This window comes from Eurosta solidaginis, chromosome 5 (assembly GCF_040869045.1).
Source record: "Eurosta solidaginis isolate ZX-2024a chromosome 5, ASM4086904v1, whole genome shotgun sequence".
NCBI classification, from domain to species: domain Eukaryota; kingdom Metazoa; phylum Arthropoda; class Insecta; order Diptera; family Tephritidae; genus Eurosta; species Eurosta solidaginis.
The window spans coordinates 260,012,852-260,021,758 of NC_090323.1; the positions used below are offsets into that span (position 1 = coordinate 260,012,852).

General features: G+C 34.4%; 1 long non-coding RNA gene across 3 annotated transcripts in view; it reads right to left on the bottom strand.

Moving 5' to 3' along the window:
• LOC137253339 (uncharacterized) overlaps positions 1-8,651 on the bottom strand; it is a 104,041-nt gene extending 95,390 nt beyond the window's left edge. Inside the window, exons 1-2 of one of the 3 annotated variants that reach the window (XR_010953774.1) lie at positions 4,347-8,650; positions 2,379-4,283 (exon numbers count right to left, since the gene is read on the bottom strand). This is a non-coding gene — a long non-coding RNA (uncharacterized lncRNA). Of the gene's footprint in view, positions 1-2,378 lie in introns of all 3 variants that reach the window. The other 2 variants (XR_010953773.1, XR_010953772.1) reach the window with 2 other exon arrangements.
• Between the last annotated feature and the right edge of the window lie 256 nt (positions 8,652-8,907).

Below are 8,907 nucleotides of genomic sequence, written 5' to 3' on the forward strand. Positions count from 1 at the left end.
TTAGAAAAAGTTAAAAATACCATCAAAGCTGAGGAGATAAGACCTATTAACACGTTACAATGTGATGAAAAAATTTTGGAAACAGTGGTAAAAAATCAGCTGGTAAAATATTTAGAAGATAATGTAATTATTATACCTCAACAATCTGGTTTTCAAAAGAAGCATTCATGTGAAAGTGCTTTGAATTTGGTTGTAGCTAACTGGAAAGAAGACTTAAGCAGGAAAAAACACATATTAGCTGTGTTTTTGGATTTAAAGCGTGCATTCGAGACGATCGACCAAAACTTAATGCTGAAAAAGCTTTCTTGCATTGGCGTTTCTGGTATAGAACTAAAATGGTTTCAAGACTTCCTAATTAACAGATACCAAAGAACAGTGATTGGAACGTCCGTATCGGATAAAAGGGAGGTACCTGTTGGTCTACCTCAAGGGTCTGTGCTGGCACCCATACTGTTCAATATATATATTAATGATATAACTAGCTCCATTAAGCACTGTGAAATAAAATTGTTTGCTGATGATACATTGCTGATGATAAGTGGGAACAATATTACTGAAATATATGCTAAGCTGCAAGAAGATCTTAACAGCGTATATGGTTGGTTATGCGTAAACAGACTTAAAGTGAATGTCAATAAAACGAAATTTATGGTTATATCTAGACGCAATTTTCAAAACAGTGAGCTACAAAACTTAAATATAAATAACGAACTAATTGAAAAAGTCAGCACCTTAAAATACTTGGGAATAAAAATAGATGATAAGCTGAATTTCAACGAGCACGTGGATTATACGGTAGGAAAAATAGCGAAAAAGTTATATTTTACACAACGAACCTGCAAATATTTAAATAGAAGGTATAAAATCATCGTCTACAGATCTATAATCGAACCTCATTTTATTTATTGCCCAACTATATTTTTCATCTTGCGAGATAGTCAGATATACAAGCTACAAAAGCAACAGAACCGCGCTATGAGATTCATTCTCAAAAACGGTATGACACACCTATCAGAGACATGCTATGCTCTCTTAATTGGCTTAGCATTAGACAGCAACTTTTTTATTATACCATAAAATTTATTAAAAACATAATAGAAGGAACTTTGCCTGCGTATTTGAGGACGAATATAAAATATGTAAAAGATATACACTCTGTAAATACTCGTAATAAAAATGATTTTAATCTGCCGGCTTATAAAACTGAAGCAGACAAATGTAATCTGTATTATAAAGGTCTTAAATCCTATAATGAACTACCGAATGATATTAAATCATGTCATTTCAATAAATTTAAACAAAAATTGTATAATTATTGCAGAACACTACCAATTTAGTGCTGGACAGGCGGACTTCCATAGCATCGATAGAAGTGCAGCGAAACTATACTCTATATTGCTATGTAGCGCCAAGACTTCCAAGCTCTTGTACGCATACAAAAAAGGTTGCCGAAGCACATACTGAAGCGCATCACTCGATTAACTCAGTGCATCGCCGTGCAGATGTTGCCTTCGCGCTTTACTAACATGCGTAAAATGCCTACATACTACACAAGCACAACGCTTTGTTCGCATGATCTGGAAGTCTCCCATCCATAGTACTCCAAGGTAGGACATAGATGTAACTATTCTAGATTGCATAGTCCAGAAGACAATTATAAACATGTAAAATAGATTTAAGTTAGGCTTAGAAAAGCCGTAATAAATAAATACATTACATTACATTACATTACTATTTAGGTAGGGATACTATTTAGTTTTCAACTCGACCCAAATAAACCTTTGAGATAAAAAATGTAGTAGGAGATAAGAGCGGAGCAAAATAATCCGATTGGAATAAAGTCTGAACACTGCGTCAGCAATGAAACATGTTGTCAAAAGCGTGACGTCACGCCGATAAAATTTATTTCCCAGCTATCTATGATCTTTTGGCTCTCTCATTTTTTAATGCGGGATCTGTTTATTGGTTCGTGCTTCAAAATTGCATACCCAAAAACGTCCGAAAACTCTAAGTAAAAATTTCAAAATTTTCGTGAATATTTTTTCGGAGTTTTCGTATATTTTAGAAAACGTTTTTGAAATTGGTTTGCATAGTTTCAATTACAAAATTCATCAAAGTATTCTCTTCAATTATCGACAATAAAATAAGAAGAATTGACCAAATTTTACAAAAGTTGTCACTGGAGTTTTCGTGTTCATAGCTTTATATACTACAGTTATTATCTTAAAATACAACCCAGTAAGCATTACAGATAGTTCAAATTATTTTACACTTTAGATACATTTTAAGAACTTAAGCAAAATTAAAATAATTTCTAATAAATCAATACATGTTTCGAACGTTTAACTTTATACAACTACTTAAGCGTCTAAACTCACCTCATTTCAGTTCGGGTCTTCAAGCGATAAGCCCAACTTTAACAAAATCATCTCATTTCGTAAGTGTAATACTGCAATGTCGATTTGTTCCAAATGTTATTATAATTACTCCAGGTGTATGTATGTACATATTTATATATTTATTTAAATTAACGCCGATTGCTCTATGATATACGTAGTTATTCATATAGAATTGCGGTACTTGTACTCCAACACTTTCCATATAAAACAAAATAATCGTGCCATCAATAAAAGTGGAAAATAGTTCAATGTTCTCGACGCTCGTGCCATTGGAAAAATGGTGTGCAAAGTCTGTTTTACTTAGTTAGTTCTTTTTCAAGATATCGGTTTGTTTGATTTTTTTTTTGGGTCTGCTTATTATACTAACCATGATACAAAAAAGAAGGTAGTTCCACTCACGTATTTGGGGATTTTTGAAGTTTCATAATGTTTGTTGTTTTGCCAGAAACGTTGCCATACCGTTACTGTTTAAGGCGAAATTGTGGCTTTTCCGGATGGGTGTTTCCTTTAGGATGAAAACGCAATGGTCATCTGAGACAATAATAATATGCTTTAGCACGATTTATGTGCATACATATCGATTGAGAATACATTAAAACATGCAATTTTATTGAAAAATAGTGGATAATGACTCATACATTAGTTAATGACTCATATCTTTATGCCAGCTTGACCACTAGACACAAAAAAAATACACGAAAAATCCTGTTGTTCTAGCATAGCCCAATTATCATGCCCCCCGTGAATATTTCTCAAGGCATGTTGAGAAAAAGTGTACCTCCAATGCTAAAACGACACAGAATGTGTATAGGCGGGGATGCCCCAAGATGACCCCTGGTACAACGGGCAAAAACACTCTCATAACTAGTGGCTAACCTGGAGAGCTACAGGGTAATGTTCTCCCTAAGAAATGGTTTAACAATTCCCTCCTAAAGCGCAACGTTTGAATTATACAATAAATAAAAAAGTATAAAATGTGGACCTGTAGCCAATTTATCTAGAAATTTCGGTGTCGGTTTATAAAGACCTCCTTTGAGCAAGCAATTGGCAAACGTGTATGTTCTGAGCAAACCTACGGGCTATATTCCCTTGATTTGCATACTTCGATCTATGTTTCTTCCACCAAAACAATTTTCGGGAGCTCGAAAAACTTATTAAAAACCTTCTTTTCTAGGCTGATATTTCGTATTAAAATATTTCCAAGGCATGGGGCTCATTGTTTTTTATTTTTTATTTAAAATAACTACGAAAATAATTTAGTCATATTCGTTAATATGAAATCCATCAAAAGTAGAAAAATTCGTAACATTTTTCAATCTGGTAGCTTGTTTTTGGTGAAATTGTCAGTGTCCCCGCAAAAGTCAAGTGGCTAACGTCACACTAAATGGACTACCTCCATTTCTTGTATCATGATACTAACTATTCGTTATTTGTATTTTGCTGTGACGGAAGTGTTTTGCGTAGCCATCGTTGTTGGTATTGTTTTTTTTTTTTTTGCTGCTAATGGAGCTTTTTCAATTTCCATTTCATTTGTAGAGCGGTGATGGCGTTTTAAATATGTTTTGTGCGGTGCTCTCATTTTTGCTCATAAATTTATTTAATTTAAATTTTTACTTTCCTTATTGCTGTGCTCTTTATTAATTGATTATTGTTGAATATCATTATTTGTACATTTGTTATTGTTGATTGCTTCATTTTGTTATTTATTTGTGTTTGTTTGTTGTAGTTGTATTTGAGCTGCCCCTTCTGTACGTATTTCTTGTCTTTGCATACATATCGATCTTATTTAGATAGTTAAAAATTACATTTCTTTAGAGATGCCCAGTAGTAAGTAAGATAGGTTATGAGCTTGAGAAAATGCAGCTTTATTTATCGGTGGGATACCTATGTACAATATTAGAGAAATTTATAAAAATGCCGCAATTTTAAATATACATAAATATTTACTTAACATATCCAGCACTAGTTTCCGACTACTCCAAATATAACTACCACCAAATTTTGTTGATTTTTCTCAAAAACGTTTTAGCACCTTTTTTCGGCTTGTTAATATGTTATGTTTCCAAGTTCTAGACTATTCTAAAGGTAACTAGTTCCATGTTTGTCATTTATTATTTCCGGGTTTTATTGCGCTTTGTTATCAGCATTTTTTTATGTATCGTTAGCTTAATTCACAGAGGCCCCCTAACCGACAAATTTTTCGAAACTGCGCTTTCGACAGATTTTGTTATGATATATTTAAATACACCCCCAGATCCAATAATAGCGGAGTTATGTCACTTTTAAAAAGCTATTTCTGAATATAGTGAATGTAAACCAACATGTATTTTTGCTTCTCCTGTAAAATTTTAAACTTGTTGGTTAGACTCTTATGTACATACAGCAGTAGTTTCCAACTACTCCAAAATAGTTATTGCCAAATTTTTTTAACTTCTCTTAATCATATTTATGTGCCATTTGACGTCTTAATTCTGAAATTCCCTTTGCCCCAAACCAGTCTAAAAGTAACTAGTTCCATTTTCTATAATTTTTTCGTTCCGAATTTTACTGTATATTGGTATCAGCATTTGTACAGACCAAATTTCCAATATGCAATGTATAATTATGTAAATATTTCGCGGCAAGTCTAATAACAGCTAGTGTAAATATAATATTTTACAAATCTTCCCTTTTCTCTTCAGATTTTTTAAACGTAATCTGTTTTCACTAACAAGTTTTGAACTTCTAGTTCATTAACTTTTCTGAGTTGATACCCATCGGCGCTTAATATTCTTTTTTGCATATATTTCGCATATCCGTGAAATTTCAAGCATTTATATAGAACATCACACAATATTTTAAACTAGTTTATGACTAGTTCGAAAATAACTACTTTCCTCTAGTGTTGAGGCTATGTTTGGTTTTATTTTCAACCAATTTTTTTCTAAACAACCGTACTTGTTTCTTATATTATTTAATATAGTAGGCTACCTTTTTGGTCTTTATTGATCGGCCAGCTCAACCTAAACTGCCGTGATGCTGATAAATTTACAATTCTTTGGTAGAGGCAATATTAGTACGCTAATAGTTCAATAGCAGCTCCTCACGCTTTTTTCTTGTTTTTTTTTTTCAAATATTAAGGTTGTCGATGATATAGTAGTTAAGCCTGTTTACAGCAAAATTTTACATTCAACAAGTTTCAATGTTGTTTGAAGACTAGTCCAAGGGTAAGTTGTCTTATTTTATTATGTTCCAAATTCATTTCAAGGCCGTACACAGCGCTTTCGAGGAATATGCGCCCATATCCATATATGTATATCTGTCAGTTGAGCAATTACTTTGCAGTATTCCAAAGTTGGTGAACTAGTTCGCGCCTAGTCCAATTATTTGTTGCACTTTTTCGAACTACCATAATATCTAGGTTTTCTTGCACATAAAAATCTGGTTTGTCACGCATGTGATTGGAGCAGGTCAAGTATTAAAACGCACTAGTTTACAACTATTCCAAAAAAAGTAGCGTGCAACAAGGCCGGAATTAACTAGTTACAATATATACTTAGTTCTCACGCATATACTTTGACAAGGACGAGTTAAAAACAAACTAGTTTGCAACTAGACTCAAAATAACTAGTGTGCATCTAGTCTAAAGGTAAAACTTTTTCGGCTGATGCCAACAGCATTTATTGTATCAGCACTTTTATATGAAAGTTATCTGCGTTTTAAAGTGTTGTGAACTAGTTTGAGACTAGTTTAAAACTAACAGGTTCCTGTTTTTTACCTTCTTTACAGTTTTATTATCATTTTACTGTTTAAACGACAAGTTTGCACGTCCACCCTCCTTGATAGTGTTTTAAATACTAGGAAATATCAGATACTTGGTCTTTTGTGAAAAAATTCATATCAAGCTCCACTGAAATCACATGTAAATATCATTCATTTGCTTTGGAAATATTTATGTGCCTATATAAATATTTATTACTTGTAAATAGGAAATTAAAACTGATCATTTTCAGTTGTGTTGTATGGGTATTGTGTGGCGCCATATTGCGTTGGGCCGACCAGATACAAAACCAAAAAAATGTCGTCAATGTCCCAATTTCTTGATTGTCATTGATGTCAATATTTATACACATACGCATACGTTTACATACACATATGCTCGTACATGACACTTTTTCGTTTTTTTTATTCTCAATGCTCGACTATTTGCTCTAAGTTTGTATGGCAGGCCTCCGCTTAAGTAGAGCACAGTGTAGTTATAGAAAAATCATTTGTTTCAAAGCTCACATTTTCCTTTTATTATTTTTTTCGTTCGCTTTTCTTTTCTTCTTTTTTGCTATTGTTGTTGTAACATTACTTGTTACATGTTAGTGTCGTTGGTGTTGCCGTTTTTGCCTTTTCCCTAAATTAATTGTTCAAGTGGCGCAAATGGCGCTATAAAGTCGTAGCTGCCGTCAACGCCACTGACGACCAAGCTGATCATGACAACAACAAGTATAACAACGATATCTCCCCTCATTGACGACATTCCACACGTTCATCGTCAAGTTTGCTGATCGTATTGTCTCGTTAAATAGCGACGGATTCGTCAAACGACTGAAACGTTCGGCTCCGCTCCTGATCATCGTATATTGCACGAACAACGACGACCACCAAAAAACTACATTCATAGCAGCCACCGACACCACCTCCATTCGGTCATTCATGAGTCTGGTGCTGCCTGCCTACCCATAAAGCGCACAAGCTATGGCAATCGCCGGCTACTTCACTGATGGGCATACCGAACGTTAGGGGCTCAAGTCAAAGTTTTTCCTTGTTATGAGTTGTGGCGCTTTGGATCTTGCAACCGCAGCCATCGGACGATGTCGTCGTCGCTGTCTTCCTGTCCAGCACTATGTTTGTATGTATGCCTGTATTTACACTGGAATTGGAAATTTTTTGAGCTCTTTGTAGGTATCTTTGCAGTGTACGGCCGCTTTGGCGTAGCGGCGTAAATGGCTCGCCAAACTGCGTAGTTTGCAAAAACTTTTTTTTTTTCACTTTTTCACTGTTGTTGCTGGGTAACTTGATTGCTGATTGGTACTTTCGTTGACTGTTGATTGTTCATGTTGTTATTTGACTATTGTTGGTTTTGTTGCTTGCTGTTTGTTGTTGTTGATTTATGTTTTTTGCTGTTAACTTTTTATTGTAGTTGGTGTTGATTGCTAATTGTTGTTGTTAATTTAATAATGTTCTTATTTACTTTGCAGTTCTTTGTCGGACTTTTTTTACAAACTTAAAGCGTAAATTACACTTCTCAGACGCAATAAAATGTTATAAATTTTTTTAAGTTTTCTGTTTGCACGTTTGTTGTTGTAAACAAACTTTCCTGAATATGTGTATACTTTTTTATTTAAATAACTTTTTTGTCACAAAAAAATTTCAAATGAAATCAAGATTTTGAAAATACTTGCAACGTTTCAAAAATGAGCTTCACAATATTTCTTCAAATTTGTATTCTTTCGCTTTTTTGCACTTTTTGTTGCAATGAAAATTAATTATGCGCTAATTATTCAAACTAATGCGCAGTCGTTTCAATACATGGCACATTGTACATAGTATTCACTTTTCAACTACACAAACAATTAAAACTAAAAAAAAAAAAAAAACAGTGACAACAATCTATTCAAATGCTGAAAAGCGAGCGCGTGTCAAGCAATCAACCGACCAACCAACCAACTGAACACCCAAGTGATTCGCTCAAACCGTCAACGTAGCTACGCCATCTATTTAGTACCAAACACACGGCCAACGTACGAGTAGTCCCAATCACCACCACCAACACCACCGATCATGCACTCAATCAACACCATACCACCACCAACCATCATCGTGTACTCACAACAGACCAGCTGGCTATCTCCTCTATGTATCTATTAAATATAGTCGCATAGCTGGCTGGTTAGCTCACTGCTGAGTTACTGCTTATTGGCTTTGCGTTTTGTCGTGTCTTATACGTTCTGTTGTTACTCACAGTCGCCTACCGTCTGATTGTAAGTGTTCATGTCTCGAAGCGTGCAAGGTCAGAACTCCAAAAAATCTTGTATTGTGTGTGAATAATAAAAATCTAGACACACACAATATATATATAAGCGCTCAAATGCAATTCATACACAGTTCATACAAATATAGAGTAAAATCTAATATGAAAACACACACACACAAATACGCACGCACTCTCCTTAAAGCGCCTTCAACTATACATCTATATGCACAATTTTTTCAAATTATCGTAAGAGCACTTCGTTGTTGTTTGTTTTCCACAGTTTTGTCAGCGCCAGCCAACCATCCCCTCAGACAGACTCATTCACAAAATTCAATCTATACTTATCACACGGCGTGACTACTCTTCGAAAGTTGCTCTTTACTCATGCTGAGATGTTTACATGTATGAGTGTATTAAAACGCCACCACCACCATCAACGCCATCAAACAAATACTCAATGAATGGATTTTATACTCACTTTTACTTAAGAATGCATGAGATCGT